Below are 18,619 nucleotides of genomic sequence, written 5' to 3' on the forward strand. Positions count from 1 at the left end.
TTGCAAAGATTCTTGGACTTTCTTAGATTCAATAAATGGCATTACTTTTGATTCATCCTATAATTTCTTGACGATCGACGTTGTCGATCTGTATACATCGATCCCACACCAGGAGGCAGTGGAATGGAGTGAATTGATGTTAGAGAGTTTAGGAGCTACAAACAATGAGATATCCTTAGTGACACAGTTATTGGATATTGTACTATCTTCAAATTTCTTTCTTTTTAACAACCAATACTACCTACAGAAACAAAGTATCGCCATGGGGTCCCCATGTGGGGGGAGCGTGGCGAAAATGGTAGTTGCTTATTGGGAAAAAGTAATTTTGAAGAATAGTCCCCTTGTTAGTAATGTAGTTAAATATTACACACGCTTTTTAGATGATGTGTTCATCTTAATCAAGGGTAATGAAAGTGATGCGGTAAACTTAATTAACTTCATGAATAATTCTACTTCATTCTTGAAGTTCACTTACAAGTTTTCCACCACTGACATTGATTATTTAGATGTGAAAATTACTAAGGATTTCACTAATAACTGCTTCTTGGCTTCTATATATAGGAAACCGACCTATTGTAATGCTTTTCTACACTACTCAAGCAGTCACCCGCCCAAACAAAAAAGATCTATTGTCAAAGGACAATTAGTTAGGGCTGCGCGTATGTGTAGTACATTTGAAGCATTTAGAGTGGAGTGTTCCTTTTTAAAAGACATGTTTGCTAATAGAGGCTATCCTATTTCCTTGGTAGATGATTTGATTCATGAAGTTTCTATGAAAAGGGATTCTGGTTTTTACCAACCCATACTAACAAGTAAAGTACAAGTTTCTATCTTGAATACTAATGAACCTGTAGAACTAGTTCTAGGTTCACAATCAGAACACACATCAAATAATTCTGTAACTCGAACCCAAATTGATTTTAAAACTAGCCTTGTTTTAACTTTTAACAGACACATTGGAGCTATTTGGACTATTATAAAGAAAAATTGGTATTTTATTTTTAATAACCCTACACTTCTTCAAAAATTGGGACCCCATCCCTCTGTAGTTTTTAAAAGAGGGAATAATTTGAAGGAACTACTACAGAGACCTGGAATATTTACATCTTCTACCAGACAAACTGGCACAGTTATTTGTGGTTTCTGTAACAGGTGTAACTATCTGAAAGTGGGTAGTTCCTTTACTATTAGGGATAGGAAATATGCCATTTCTTCAAGGATTAATTGTACTACCAAGTCTGTGGTTTATGTTGCTTTTTGTGTCTGCTGTCCCTGTTTTTACATAGGGAAAACCGATCGAAAATTTAGCGATCGTATTTACCAACACCTGTATGCCATAAAAAATAAAAAGATGGATAATGCCCTGTCCAAACATGTTATCAATAATATGGGACATAGTTTCCAGTTTATGGGAATTGAGCATGTTTCTACTGGTGTTAGGGGTGGACCTCAAGCATTGGTCCTTGAAATGAGAGAATTAGAGTGGCAGATTTGCTTAGATGCCTTTACCTATCCTGGACTAAATGAGTCTTGTAATATTTCAGCTATTTTGAGATACAAAAGTTACATGAGATGAGTTGGTCCATATGTTTTTAAAAAGATATGTATTTTAATGATAATATATTTTTTAAGTATATCTTTAAATATAATATTACTACTTATTTAAGAGTGTTTAATGAGATTAGCTTTATGTTCCGATTAATTTGAGAACATCTGCATCACTATTAATATGAGATGTAGTAACTACAATATACATTTATAAAGAAATTGTAGACATGTAATATATGACAAGCACTATGGAGCGACATTTAGTAAAAATTCCTTCCTAATTTTACTATGTTACTTTGTTGTTTAAAATTTTATAGGAAGTGACATCATGGTACATCGCTATAAAATGTGATGCTTTTTAACACAAATTGATTATTTCTCTGAGGAAGCTCCCGCACAGCGGTAGCGAAAACGTGATTCTTCAAATAAAGAGCGTTTGTTTTCAAGTCCTATTTGCTCCGAGAGTCTGGATTTTGTTTGTATTTTTGTTTCCTGTACCTTTCTTCAGCAATATATATATATATATATATATATATATATATATATATATATATATATATATATATACATCTGTGTGTCTGTAAACCAATACATTCCCCACTCATACTCACTTATACATGCGTAATGGTGTTTATATTCATTTTTTTATTTATTTATTTATTTAAATTTGTTGACCAGGAGTGTCCGACTGGATGTAGGTCCATTTTCAGCAGAGTCCCGGGGAGAAAAGCTCCACAGTAAAATAAACAGACAGTAGTTACATTGGATTACATAGCGATTAACAATTAAACATAGCAATTACTTACAACATATTTACAGATGAAGAACATAGTACATCAGTAGACAACTAGAATCTTTATCTGTGAAGTACATAACAGACATTAACAAATGTTACAATGAGAAGTTCCTGCTGTATAATAAGTACTAGGCTTATGAGCATCTGAGCTTGCTATAATCAAGGTAGTTATTGGAGTGGAAAGAAATGTAGTGGTTGGATGGGGTGGATGATATTAGAGTGGGAGTTGCAAGGGCATAGCCAGCATGTTTTTAGGTACGCTTTTAGTTTTGAAGTGGGTGCATGATGGTATGGAGGTAATTGTGGGTGGGAGTGAGTTCCATAATTTGGCTATGGCGCAAGAGAATAGTGCTTCACCAGCAGAGTTATTGGCTTTAATGATCTCCATGTGATTTTTGTTGCTGGATCTTAGTGGTCTGGTGGTGCGATAGGGTTGGAGTAGATTCTGGAGGGATGGGACATTTAGTGGATGATTTACTAGTTTGTGGGCGAGTGAGAGTTGATACCACTGCAGCAGGTGAGGGAGTTCAAGCCAGCCCAGTTCAGCAAGTGAGAGACAGTGGTGACTATGGTAGGATGCCCCTGTGGCGAATTTGGCGATTTTGTTGTAGCAGGTCTCTAGCTTGTTTAGATCACATTGCCTTAGGTTGATATATATTGGAGAGGCATAAAGTAGGGTGGAGATAAGGTGGGAATTTGCTATTGAAATCTTTGCTGCATTGGTGAGAAATTGCTTATTTCTCTATAATGCTCCTAGTTTTTTGTGGACGTTTTTTAGGTCATGGATATGTGAATGTCAAATTTTAGTTTATTGTTTATTTCCACTCCTAGCAATTTGGTGTGTTCATTTGGGTATATAGTGGTGTTGTATTTTGCTGTGATGTTAAAGTGAAAGTTGTTTTGAGTATGTTTGGTGGGTTGGAAGATGAGTAGTTTAGTTTTGTTTGGGTTGAGTATTAATTGGACATCGGTTAACCATGTTTCAACAGAGGAAAAGGCTTCCTGTGTGACTTTTTGCAGTTTTGGTAGGGACTGGGCTGAGCAGATGATAGTCGAGTCATCTGCGTATTGTATGAGTGTGCCATGTTTGGTGGCAGAGGCTAGATTATTGGTGTAAACAGAGAAGAGTAGGGGTCCAAGGATGGATCCTTGGGGAACCCCTATGGAGACAGGTAGTTGGGGAGATATGTCATTCTGCCGTACAATAGATTGTTGGCGGTCAGACAGGTAACTCTGAAACCAGTTGGTCACTGATTGTGAGAAGGATAGGTTATTGAGGACAGAGATAAGTTGTTTGTGGGACCATGTCAAATGCTTCAGATAGGTCTAGGAAAGTAACAGAGGAGAGATAGCCATTGTTTTTATGCTGAAGAATAGTGTTAGTAAAGGAGAGTAAGGCAGTGGTGGTGCTATGGTTTGGTCGGAAACCATGCTGAGTACTGGAAAGGAGGTTGTTAGTAAGGAGGTAATCTGAGACCTGAGAGTGTATGCATCTCTCTAGTATTTTGTAGAGTAAAGAAAGAATAGCTATGGGGCGGTAATTGGTTAGTTCTTGGGAGGGTCCGCCTTTGTGGGGGGGAATTATATGTGATACTTTCCACAGTGTGGGAAAGTAACTTTCTGACAGAGATCGGTTAATCAAGATGGATACTGGGTAGGCCAGAGCATCAGCTGCGATTTCTAGGTATTCATTTGGGAGGTTGTCTGTTGCTAATTTGGTGGGTTTAAGTTTAGTTAAGAGTTTTTTTATGTTGGAGGTAGGTACAGGAGAAAAAGAGAAGGCAGTGGGGAGATTACTAGTTGAGGTGTGGGTTGGAGTGGAGGGGGGTTGTGTTGTTTAGCTAGTGATAGTATGGCTTGGGTGAAGTGTGTGTTGAATGAGGTAGCAATATTTTCTGAGGAGTGAGGGATGTTAGAAGGAGGGGTACTGACTTTACCTGGGTGGAGGACGGAGTTTATGGTGGACTAGAACTGTTTGGGGTGTGTTGTGAGGAGTCTAGGCAGACTGGTAGTACTGGAATTTGTCCTGTTTTATTATCTTTTTGACTCTATTGCGTAGTTCTAGGAATTTCTGTCTAGCTGAGGGGGTTTTGGTTTTGCGTCAGTGCTCCCAGACTTTATCCCTGTTTTTCATTTCTGACTTAGTGGTTTTCTGCAGCCATGGGGAGGGTTGTGCTTTGGTTCTGGAAAATCTTATGGGAGCATGGTAATTAAGGATGTTCAGGAAGGTAGTATTAAAAAATTCACTGCGTGATCTAGACTGAGGTACTTTAGAGGATGCCAGTTACATTCTTTGAGAGATGAGATGAATGTGAGTGGGCTAAAGTTTAGTTTTTACGTATTTGACGGTAGATGACAGGTTTAGTTTGGTATAGGTATTTTTTGAGTAGGAATTTTGGGGAGTGATCACTGAGGCTATCTGATAAGCAGCCTGTTATATATGACTGAGGGCTCTTACTGACTAGTATCCAATCCTGGGTAGTGTGCCTGCTGGAGTTTTTATTTATCCTGGTTGGTGACTGGACTAGCTGGGTGAAGCCATGAAGGTGTACATGATGGGTTGGATTGTTGCCAGAACAGGATTGCCAGTCAATATTGAAATCACCTAAGATGATAGTTTCTTGGGGGAGATGGTGGGTAGACCAGCTGAGGAGGTTTTCTAGTGGAGGGATGTTTTCGCCAGGTGAGAAGTAGCATCCAATTATGTTGATGGTTTTGTTTTGGTTAATTTTGAGGTTGTTATATATTATTTCTTCATTGCCTATTTGTGGAGCTGATGATTTTAAGATCTGGATGTTTAGATGCTGTTTAAATATTATAGCTACACCACCTCCTTTTTTGTTTAGCCGGTCTACTCTTAGTATGCCGTAACCTGTAACTGTATATATATATATATATATATATATATATGTATTTCATTTATGTAGATATATATCTATACACACATATATATATATATGTGCGTGTGTGTGTGTGTGTGTGTGTGTGTGTGTGTGTGTGCGTATATCTACACATATATATATATATATATATATATATATATATATATTACATCTGTACATACAAACATACATTTCCTATGCTGGGAGCTGCTTACACCCGCGTAGGCGCAGTCGCCTATGCTTACTGTGCGTTACATATGTTTACTGCAGCTTATTTGTGCTTACTTGGGCCTTATTCATTATGACAGTGCCACTTTGACTGAAGGGATCTGGTTAATAGTCCCATGCGATACACACATTCACTTTTACATGTTTAAATGTTGACTTTACATCAGAGCGACATTCATTCCACAAGGAAAATGATATGTGCTATAGTCGAACCATGAAAGCCTGTTTGTTAGGCAGATGCTCTAACCACTGCACTACTGGTGTTCTGCTTCAATTATATGTATACCCATGCTTCGTAATTACCTGAACACATGCCTCAACACTTTACGTACACAGCAGGCATTCATTGTCCTGTTGGGAAAACTGCACTGTCATAATGAATAAGTATTTTTCCTCTGTTTATTTGCTAAGTTTTTCTGCATAGCCGCCTATTTTGAGCATTTTCTGGCTTGTTAAACTTGATTTCTGCATTAGTAACTGTATTTAGAGCACAACCTAGAGCTGTTTACTGAATTTCCTGTTTGCACTTATTTTTAAAATCGTTTTTTTCTCAAAACTTGCATTTTATCTGTCTTTGGCATAGCACTCTTATGTGGGGTCATTTACTGTACTGTTATAACTTGTTGATACTTGTGAACCTCTGCTATCTCTGAAAAAAAAAAAAAAAAAAATCTTGCTTTTTCCCCACTTTTCTGAGATTTAAAAAAGTTCAGTTATAGGCTTGCTGTTTTTGAACTGTTTGTAAGTTTCTTGGAGGCCATCTTTTGCTTGGGCTAAAGGGAAGTCTCTCTGTTGATCAGTGGCATTGCTCTATCTCTCAATTTAAACACCATATTCTAATTCTAAGGCCCTTCACTGGTCCAATTAAGTAATCCTACAAGTTAGCACTATTAAACCATAAGCACTACTTACTCTTATACTCTCTACGATTACCCTGTCCTCTATTGGTCCGTCTTAAATTCAATTTCCCTATATTACTCTAGCATGTCCAAAGGTCAGTCAATGGTTTCCTCTCCAGTCCAGCTGATGAATCTGGGAATTTTGAGGCAATGTTACAACTGTCTCATGTACACGGACAACCCTCTCCTCCTCCAAACAGGTTCAAATATATGTGAGAGATGCAACTATTTAGCCAAACTGGATGCTGATCTCTCATCTCAAAACTGGTGTAACCAGTCAGGAGGAGAAGGTAACCTCACACAACACAATTCCAGTATCACATAGTCCCACCACATCAGCGAACCAAACACATAAATACACAAAAACATACTCAGAGGCTCTAAATAAAAATCTACCTAAGCAACAGAGACCTCCAAAGCAGACATCCAAGCAAACGCTACCTCAAAACAAAACACGTACAACACATAGCACACAAAGTCAGTGTGCCAAGCAGCCACAACCCTTAAGGCTGAATAACACACCTGATACTCTTGTAATAGGTGACTCTATTGTCAGACACACTGACGTCCCGCTCACCAGGCTGAATAAAGAGAAGGTCATGGTGAGCTGCCTGTCGGGTGCTAGGATCTGCCACATAACGCAAGCACTCAGGTCACTCCAAAGCAAATACAAATATGACTCGGTCATTGTACATGCTGGTGTGAATGACCTGAGACATACCTCCCTGGACTACATGAAAAGAGACATAGAGGAGCTCTCTGATCATGTAGCCCAGGCTGGTATGACCCTGACCTTGAGCAGCATCTTGCCCTCACCTAGAATGATGCCACAGTACAAAGACAAAATGATCGATTTTAACAACTGGCTAAAATTTTGGTGTCATTCAAAGGGGATCCAGTGTCTGTTAGCCTGGGATGACATGCTCGACAAGCCAAGTTGTTTCTCTAGGGATGGCTTGCACCTGTCACCACTGGGCTTTCTGATATTGGCAAAGGCTCTTGCCACCCCCATAGTGCCTTTTTTTAGGCAAGGCTCAAAAGTCAAACCCACCCACATAGACAGCACAAGGAACAAGAAACTAAGGGTGATGCTGCTTAACGCCAGAAGTCTTAAACTCAAGATGCATGCACTCACAGCTCTCCTCAGTATGGATAACATTGATATCTGTGCAGTGACAGAAACCTGGTTCAAGGCTCCAGAGAGCACCCCGGCACTACCAGGCTATACCTCATATCATGCTTTTCGGCCCCAAAACCCGGACCGAACCACAAAAGGAGGGGGAGTTTCCATATTTATCAAGGATATCCACACCTCCAGGTTAGTGGCATTGTACAAAGTATCAGAGACCATCCATGTGCAACTAATAGTGGGCAAGACTGCTTTTCAGTTTATAGCATCCTACAGACCACCCTCTTAAAGTCAGGAATCCCACTCGGCTTTCCTGAAAACATTAGAGAACATGAAGATCTCTCCGAACACCATTATATTGGGTGACTTCAACTACCTAAACATTGACTGGGAGCACTACTCAAGCCCCAGCACCTTAGCCCAAAGGTTCCTGGAAATTATAAACTCAAATGCTATGGAACAACTAGTCACCACTCCCACAAGAGGGGACAACATACCAGACCTGATCATTACCAACATGGGGACTCTATGCTCCACACCAGAAGTATATCCCTCATTGGCAAGATCAGACCATAAATTAATTTCACTGGATGTCCACATCCCAACCCCACTCCCAGCCCAGAAAACCACAGTGAAAAACTTCTCAAAAGTGAACTTTTCACTTCTCAAAACTGAAGTGGAATCCTTCAAGGCCCCAAGGCCAGTGGAAACTACAGCCCAAACTGCAGAATCCTATATAAATGCATTCTATGGACATCTCCAGGAATGCATGGATCATGCTATCCCAAACAAAACCAAGACCCAATCATCCAAAGGCAGGCGTCCAGTCTGGTGGACCCCTGCCATAAATAAACTGTACAACAGAAGGAGGAAGCTACTACATGATAGAGCAAAATCCCTAATAGGGAAGGCATCTCTGATCAGTACTAGCAAAAAATTACGATCCCTCATAAAATCCTCCAAGGCCAGCTTTGAGAGAAAAATTGCACAGGACACCAAAGACAATCATAAGGCTTTTTTCAGTTATGTTAGGAACCTGGGATGCAACTCCCAGACTTGTTCTGAGTTGATTCTAAACAACAAAAAATACACTGAACCCACAGACATCGCCAATATCCTGGCAGACAGGTTCAGTGCAAACTTCTCCACCCCCCGCCCAAAAGAGCAAGTATCTATCCCGGCAGAGGGCTTCCTCCCAAACATCTCTGATGCTCAGGTGAAGGCTGCCCTCTCCAAAGCAAAAAACACTGCTTCGATTGGACCAGATTGCATCCCAGGATGCGACCTACATGAACTCCAAGAGGAACTAATCCCTCAAATAAAACAGCTATACAATCTCAGCCTCACTACAGGATATGTGCCCACAGAATGGCGCACAGCAACAGTGGTCACACTCCACAAAGGTGGAGCCTCTACAGACCCTGGAAACTATCGCCCCATAAGCCTGACTAGCTTAGTCTGCAAGGCTATGGAGAGGATCATCATGGAGCTCATAAACAAAGACGTTGGGGACCTACAGACACTAGATCCTAACGAGTTCAGCTTTGTCAAAGGCAGATCCTGCCTTTTGAACCTGGTTGACTTCTTTGAAACAGTCACCAAAGCCATAGATGAAGGGAAGGTAGTCCACACAGCCTATCTGGACCTTGCAAAGGCATTTGGCACAATACCCCACTCGGGCATCATAGATAAGCTATCCAGCTTAATTATAAACCCCTATGTCACAAGATGGGTCGCAAACTGGCTCAAAGACAGAACGCACAGAGTGAGAGTTGCTGGAGCCATGTCAGACTCGAAACCGGTCACAAGTGGCATCCCACAGGGTTCTGTCCTGGGACCACTCTTGTTCGGTATATACTTTTCTGAGGTACAGGCAAATGTGGGAGGACTATGGCTTACCAAGTTCGCAGACGACTGCAAACTGGGCACCATAATTGACTCTCCAGCTGACACAAACATCCTTCAAAAAGGTCTCACAGAGACAGATAACTGGTGCCAGCACCATGGTTTAAAGCTAAATGCCAAAAAATGTATAGTCATACCCTTTGGCAAAAACAATGTGCCCACAAATTACCACATAGGCGGAAACCCATTAAGTACAGAGAAAGTTATTAGGGACCTGGGGACCCAAGTTGCTAGCAATCTCTCCTTTGAAAACCACATTGCCAAAGTGGTTAGAAAGACCTTCTACATAGCCCACCTCATCACGGAGGGTTTCACATCTAGATCAAGAGAGGTAATCGTGCCCCTTTATTCATTCCTCATCATGCCCATCATAGAATACAATGCCCCTTTTGGGATATACCTTACCCGACACCTGCAGCAATTAGAAAGACCCCAAAAGTATCTCACCAAGAGGATCAAGGGTCTCAAACAGATGCTATATGCTGCTCGGTTAAAAAAACTCCAGCTCTACTCAGTTGCATACCACCTACTTTGAGGCAATCTATGCCTGACATACAAAGCTATGTCAAATCCAGAATTAATGGACATTCTCCAGCTCAGTAAATCTAAATCCCTTAGAGCCACACACTCGAGGGACTTGAATCTCAGCACAGTAATAAATAGAACTTGCTGGAGGGACAGGTTCATAACTCAGAGGCTCCCTTCACTCTGGGATAGAATTCCAGTTCATGTGAGGCAGAGCACCTCACTGAATCTCTTCAAGAAGAATCTCGATAGGTGGATGGGGGATCGTAGGTTTGTCCCAGGGATTACTCCCGTGTCACTATTAGACAGAGGCACAGTAAACTAAACCTTAAAAAGGGCACAGTATACTCAAATCAAGGGGTGGCGTAAGCCATACAGAATCGGGCTAGGCTTATAATTGCCCCAGGGCAGATAGCCTAGTATGAACCTATGAACTACACATGTGCCATTCCCTACTGCTCTGGACCCTTGCCGCATGTTGACTCACTCAAAGTATATTCAGACCTCCAAAGCCTATAGTCCTGGCACATACGTGTATTTGATTGTCAGGGTGTTCATGTGGTCTTCTGGGTTTAGGCTTGTCTGAATGGGGACCAGGACTGCCCTGTACCTAGTTGAAAGTCAGACATAGCACTGGGACATTGTTAGTTCCACTTTTAGCGCCCTGCCTGTGGTTGAGGATGCAGAGGTGTGCTCACCTCTGGCCATCCTGATATATAACAGCACTAAATATTATGGGGGGGGGGTCCACTGCTGTTTCCCTTCACATTCATTATGACTGCTATATTGTGACCATGTTCATTCTTCATATATATATATATATATATATATATATATATATATATATATATATATATATATATATAGATATATATATATCGGTCTGTACATACACATGCATATACACCTACATGCTTATTTACATTTCCGTTGAATCACCACCACTTACTGTCACACATACACGCTTGCATACCCACTTACGTCTGGGGTTGCTACCTTTTCAAATGGCCAAAGTGGGGCATTTTCGGGTCACACCAGATTTTACAGGCCAACACATACCCACGGTCAGTACAAAGATTAGAGCTTTACTTATTTGCCTAAATGAAAGCTTATTCTTGTAGCAGTTTAGTTGCTTATTCTGTTTCTTGTAACATATAAGTATTTTACATACAGAAATAACTGTTTTATGTGACTGTTACATGAAATATGGGACATAATTATTTCCTACAATCACAGGACATTTGCCATTGTATTATTTTTGGTCAGGACACAACTGCCTAAAAAGGGACTGTCCCTCACAAAGTGGGACAGGTGGTAACCCTACTTACGTCTGCTTTAAAGCACCTTGATCACCCTATATCTGACTGCCACTATGCGAATGTGTAAGGTATATATTCCCGATAATGCACATGGGGAGACGTGCATCACGTTCATGTGTTTAATCCCGGGACATAGGTTCCACAGGACCGGCTGGAGGCAGAGAAGTTTTGTGGACAACTACTGCTCATACAACTTGTGTCCAGATGTCTACAGGACTGGACATTGTGTCGTGACACCAGGTCTAACATTTAGAACAGATACTTATCCCATGAAGGATATCCAAAAATTGTCGGGACCAATGACCTCGATTCGTTTGACTTTACAAAAATGAAGGAGGGATATACATGCAAGGGATACATAGTTTGAAATCCTGAGACTGCTAGGATGAGACTGCCTACTAGATATGAGTAGGGGTCACTATGTGCAGATATGGCTGCACCAAGCTGGCAGCCCGAGTATGGGTGGTTGTGGTGGACATTCAGGAAGGGGGGGTGGTGTGCTGTGGAGGGGATGATGGCATTTCTCTAGTCACCCTTTCGTTAGAGTGAAAAAGCCTCCAATGATATTTTGCAACAGAGTTTCTGTCTTACTATACTTTTCCCATAACATTATTTGCCAAAAGCAAAAGTTGCTGTACAGCCCAATAAGTGACTATATATATATATATATATATATATATATATATTTTTTTTTTTTTGAGATGTTGCTATTTTTAACGAAACTCAATTAAGCATTTCAGCACAACTGTTAATCTAAAAATATGCAGGCAGTGCATCTTATACCATATGGTGATTGAAAATAATTTATAAACAAATCAAGTATATTAAACTCCTTTCTAAAAAGGAATTCAATTCAAGAAGTGTGAGAAAAACAAAAATAATTAATTTTCATTTATCTTAGTTCCAAAAAGTAATCTGATACCTATTTTAGACTCAGTAGAGATTTAGCTTACATTCCTGTGTACTGTCTTGCTACTGTCCTTCACTACAGTTTTGTCTCTCCCCTACGTAATTAGCCTTCTTAATTTACTGCATCGTTTTTATTCCTTCCTTCTTCTCTTTCTTTTTTCCTTTCTTCATTTCTGGCGTTCATGAAGTGTTTCAGATGCTATTTCACATGCAAACAGCATGTTGCCCATTAGTACATCCTTTCAACTGATATAGTTAGTAATCTGACAAATCTGCATTCACGCTTTAGTGCTGCGACTCAGAGATTTTGGTGAGTATTTTCTGTGGATTCTGACCTTGAATAGGGGATTGCAATCTGTCCTAAAGGCAATTACCATAGACCTTTTTCTTTTATTTCCTGTTAAGAAAGCATTTCTGAGCCAATGTTCTAAATGCAAGTATAATAACTTTTAATTGCATAGGCTATTTCCTTTATTAAAGCTACAGTAAAGTCACATTCAGCTGCGCTGAGCTGGTTCGAACTTAAGGAGTTAAGTATACATAAGTCATGAATGCTGATTTTCATTCGGACAAAACTGCATTACTAACATATAACTTCTGTGCAATATCTTCTGAGCTAAAGTGGTCTTTATAGGATGTGCATACATTTATTATTTTAATGTAATGTATTATAAAATACCTGCAAATATTGTGTGTAGTTTTTTAGCAAAGTTCATGTGTAGCAGCTGTCCACTTGTGTTGCAGAGACCATTTCATCAGTACAGGAGTCATCTCCTTTTTTAGTGGACAATTTTGATGGCCAGTCTGAAATCCACATCTGTAAAAAGAAACCCCAGTCATGATCATGCACTACTATTGAATACTATTAAGGGTAAGTAATAAATATGTTCCTGAAATCAAAATATCTGCACTGGCCCTGAAAATGCATACAAGAAATACATGTATTGGTTACTGGGTACTGGTGTACAAGATAAAATGAGTCTATTACTACAATAAGGGCTTGGTTTTAAGGGGAAAAGCCAGCTGTTAATAGGACCAAGATAGATTCATCATACTTTTCACATGAGTTAGATGACAGTGATACAGCATGTAGTATTCTGCATATTTTATGCAGTTAATACAGAGAATTAATGCTACTATCTGTTAATAATACAGTTCCTGTAGTCAAGGGTTTGCATTCCACAGCCTTCACTTGGCTACTTAGATTCATAGGTATATACTAGGCTAATTACCACCATGGCTTTTATAAGGCTAGCCATACAACCCATCCCAATTGTGTCCCCATGTAACAGTTACATTTAAATTGAAGTAGTATGTTATATAGGAGTGGCATGTTAGTTATGTGATTAGTACAAAGTTAAATGGGGAATATGTTAGTTAGGGAATGTTAACCATTGGCCCCTGTCTATAGGAGACATGGGGACCAGTCTGGTGGTGAATTTGCAGTTTCTCATCCAGTGTTAATTAAGAAATGCTTACTGTTGGTGTCTGTCAACAAGATACATTGGGAACCTTCATGGGGATAAATTTACAATTTTCCATCCAATGGGCAACATTTTGTTTGGATAGGGTTAGGAAATGACTCTGCTTCACATGCATGAGCCTATTCCAGAGCATGGGGATGCTTTCAGATATAGATCTGTCTTGCCAGTACATTTTATTTATGTCACAAACAAAGTCTAAATCCATGGATCTCGTGTTTCTTGTGTTGTTTGTTTTCAGGATGTGCAAAAGATTCATCAGGGTTGGATCTAAGGATGATTTATATGCTAAGCACAGATCACCTCTCAGCAACCTGTAAGAGACATGCTATAGACACTGGGCTTTAAGACAATCTGTATAGCACAATATGTTAATAAACTGGATTCTCTTGATGAAGAACTTCTGTGAGCATTCCAACTGTTGCATATGTATGGTCAGATACATGCTGAAGAGGTCATTCTACTCAGTGGTGGGTCTGATAAAGGCTAAGTAGAGGAGTACTATAACTTTCTTGCACCTGGATGCCACACCCTTACTTATAAGTTGGGAGACATAGAATGACTTTCTTACTACCTTGGCTACATGTTGGTCAAACATCAGATTACTGCCTACATATGTTCCCAGATTTCTAACTACTGGGTCAACTCATAGAGGTGCCTTATCAATGGAGTAGCTTGCCTGGTAGACACTTTCCCCAAAGACACTATAATGCACTTGTTTGCAGTGATTTTTGATTAGTGGCTTCGACACCAGTCATTTGTTATTAGACCCTTTTGCAGGATGTTGGTGTCATGGGGTAATTTATGATAGGTCCCAGTTTGCAGTTGTCTACTAACGTGGAGAGCATTGATCTCCAGAGGTAGATGCCAAACAGGAGTGGGTCCAGCAGGAGATCCTGTGGTACTCCACTGGAGACCTGCCTCTTTGTAGAGCTGGTCTCACCATTCCTGACTTTGTGGGTCCTATCAGTGAAACAAATCACAATCCAGTGATTTATGTATGCTATCCAGGGATAAAGTGGACAGTTTGGAGAAGTAGCTGGTGGTTAACCATATCAAAGGCTTTGGAGAGGTCAAGAAAAAGGGCCAAGGATAATGTGTTGTTATTTCTGTTAAGGTTGATGGTACTGGTGAAGGAAAGGAGGGCAGAAGTGGTGCTGTGATGTGGTCTAAAGCCATGTTGTGTGTCAGCCAAGAGATTGTTCTGAATGAGGAAGTGCAGCAGTTGTTTATGAATGCACTTTACCATAATTTTAACCAGGGGTGGTAGGATGGGTATAGGTCTATAATTTGACATTTCTGTGGAACTACTACTTTTGTGAAGTTAAATAACATTGGATGTTTTCCAGATTGCAGGAACAGTTTTTTCAGTAAAGGTTCTGTTAATTAAGATGGGGATGGGGTATGCTATAACATCTGGAGCCTTTTGTAGGTATTCTGCAGAGAGGATGTCTGCAGATAGGGTGGTTGGTTTTAGCTTGTTAATAAGGGACCTAATGAGTGAGGTTGAAACTGGTTGGAAGCTAAAGGGGAGTTGAGTAGTAGACATATTAATGAGGCTGTTAGAGCCCATGGGTGAAAGTTGACTAGCAAGGGACTGGATAGTTTCAGTGAAAAAGTTATTAAAAGTGTTAGCAATCTCATCTGGAGATTTTTCTGTGGCTGCAGAGGGGGTTGGAGTGGTTATTTTCCCTGGATGGAGAAGTCTATTTATACCTGTCCAGAGCTTTTGGGGTTTATTTTGGTGTTTTTGTTGAAGATTATTGTAGTAGTTTTTTTGTCTAGCAGTATAGATTTTTTTGTGTCATTTCTAAGATGACAATATCTGAGCTGGTCTGAAGGGGCTTTTGTTGTTCTCCAGATGGTCCAGGCTTTATTTCTGGTTTGAATTTTTAATTTGGTATCCTTAGTGAGCCATGGGGCAATTCCTGTTTTAGTTCAAATAGTGCAAACAGGGACATGGGATTCAAGGATGCTAAGGAATTTAGTATTAAAGTATTTGATAGCTTCATCTAGTGGCAGGTGTTTTAGGTTTGACCAGTTGCATAATTTAAGTTCATTTTGGAAGCTGATATGGTTAAAGTTTTTGTTGTTCCTAATTATCCTAAGAGTGGGCCAGCAGGAGTTACTGGTATTGTTTTTAATAATATAGGTTAGTAGGTGATCGCTTAGGTCGTTGGGGAGACTCCCTGTTTTATATGTATTAGGATGACTGTTGATAAGAATCCAGTCTAGTATGCCTTCTTTGTTGCAGGATTTACTAATCCTGGTGGGAAAGGATATAGTTTGTGTAAACCCATATAAATTAATACGGGAGGTAGGGGAAGTAGAGAAGCAGGTGTCCCAATCTATACTGAAGGCACCGAGGACAATGGTTTCTTGAGGGTTTGTGTTAGATAGCCAGTAAAGAAAATCTTCTAGGGTGTCTGTATTGTTACCTGGTGGAATATAGACACATACTATGTTTATTGTTTTGTTTTTATTAAGTTGTAGTTTGGTGATCAAAATAGTTGCGTTATTAAATGGGGGTAGCTGTAGGGAATCTCTGGTGACACTAAGAGCATTTTTATAGAGTATTGCTATCCCTCCTCCCTTCCGAGTAGTGCGGCCTAGTCTGAGTATATTGTACCCAGGAGAGAGAACCTCATTATTGCTGGTAGTTGGTTTTTCCCATCAATCTCAGATTGGCAGTTAACTGTGCTAACATCAGCAACACAGCATCTGATACAACAAAAGACAGAAAGCTGTGGAGCTGTTCCACTGTTTTTATTGCAGAGGGGAGGAGAACTGAACACTCCCCTTTCACAGCAAAACAAAGAAATTAAATAGATCACTCAGGGGTTTGAAGGCAGTTGTCACCTCTCCTAACAAATGTACATAAGCAGCAACACAGTGTTGAAATGCTAAGATTTAAATGTTGGTTATTTATAATAGTTTATATGTTAAGATAAATTAAATGTAGTATCAAAGATTTCTGTGACATTTAGAGAAAAGTTAGAAAATATTATTTTTTGTAAAGTATCAACACATTTAGGACAGATGCCAAACAATATGAGCGAACACCCCTGACGGCAATAAAACGTAGATATAATCCAGTGAATAAAAGACTTCTCGTTCTTATAAAACAAACACCATTTATTGACAACGTAGAGTGAGCGCTTTCGCCATAAGGCTTCTTCAAACTCTTATAACAGTTAAAAAACTTTTTAAAAATCCTTTATAATACATTCAATGTATTTTCATTGGTTAGACTACGTCACTTCATAAAACCTTAAAGGAACACGTCAATTATAAAATGTTCACCCATTAATACTATGCTATGCATATTAAACATACAATCTATCAATTATACAAAGGACTAAACCGTATATCAATATATAAAACGTATAAAACAAATTAAAATGTATAATCTAACATGTGTATGCATCTAAATGCATCTGTTGAATACAAAGGAGTTTGATGCGTGGATCAGATAACAATAAACGTAACTACAGTAAGATATCAGCACAGTGCAAAAAACAATGGTGGGGAAGACACATGATCTGTAAACAAGATGATAATACATATAGCGTGTACCAGACAGACCTAGATGACAGTAAGTGCCTAGAACATGATAGGAGCAGATCTAAGCAAGTGCATGAATCAGACAAGTACGTTACAATATAAAAGATTAAATATCACAGTTATATCAGAGGGAGAGTTGGTTTCAAGCAACATGTCATGTAATGGCCATGATAGGATACTCATCAACTCTAAATCAACTAATAAATGGACGTGTAGATCGATATATACATGATAACAATACCAGAGTTCCATAAGAACTTTGGTAAAATATGAAGGGTAAAAAACTGATGTGTAAAATCCACATACAACTAAAGTAAAAAATTGTAAGTATATACAAAATGGGTACAAACAAATAAAATACAGCAATGAAAACATTAACATATTAATATTAGTAGAAAAGAACTCCACATAGTCACTTGTTGCACTTGAGACACATAACCTGAACTATTACAATAATTTATTAATTTTTTATTCTATGTAATTTTCTATTTTTCAGGAAAGGTTTGATTTGTACTTTATCATTAAGGCCTGGGGATCTATCCGATCTCCATCTAATGATCCATCTGGTCTCACTCTCTAATGTTCTGTTGATCAAGTCACCTCCTCTGAAACCTTTATATATGGTTTGAATGACATGAAACCTAAAAGTATGCTCTGCTTGTGGCTGCCTGCATTTGGACTGTGATACATTTAGGACAGAACTGCAGAAAGAGAGACAAATGCCAACCCTATCAACTAGATGTACTGATAATTTTCATAGAAAGGTCTTTTATGCTTTTTTGAGACATCCTCCCAGAGGGGGATGCATATCTGGTACATGCAGATCCCTGGTAATTGATTTCCACTGACTTGGGGAGTCAGTCCTTACATTGTTAGATTGCATGAGCATTTTGTAGTCCACAAAGGAAATTTGATCATTGATGACAACCATAATATACAGCTGAATGTACTTTAACATACGTTTACTGTGTGCTCTTCCATTATTTATTTATTTATTTGCATCTGTTTATCGGGAAGGTCCAATGGGTCTAACTGAGCCCATTTTCAGTGGAGGCCCAGGAAGAAAAACTCCACAAATAAGTACATACAATGGAAGATACACAGTTGTATACATGATTTGGGAGCTAAGCAAAGCATTAAAAACATTAAAAAAGGAAATCAGAAGTAGTTAACTGTGTTTAAATGCACACACACACACACACACACACACACACACACACACACACACACACACACACACACACACACACACACACACACACATGTGCTTTCAAGCAAAGTACCACATCCTGCATATAGAATTCTACATGCTAAGTACATTTTTATACACTCATATACAGACACACACACACACACACACACACACATATATATATATATCTGTGTGTGTGAGTCTGTGTGTGTGTGTGTGTGTGTGTGTGTGTGTGTGTGTGT

The sequence above is a fragment of the Protopterus annectens genome, chromosome 8.part0 (genome assembly GCF_019279795.1).
Source record: "Protopterus annectens isolate FY-2018-M chromosome 8.part0, PAN1.0, whole genome shotgun sequence".
NCBI lineage: Eukaryota > Metazoa > Chordata > Ceratodontiformes > Protopteridae > Protopterus > Protopterus annectens.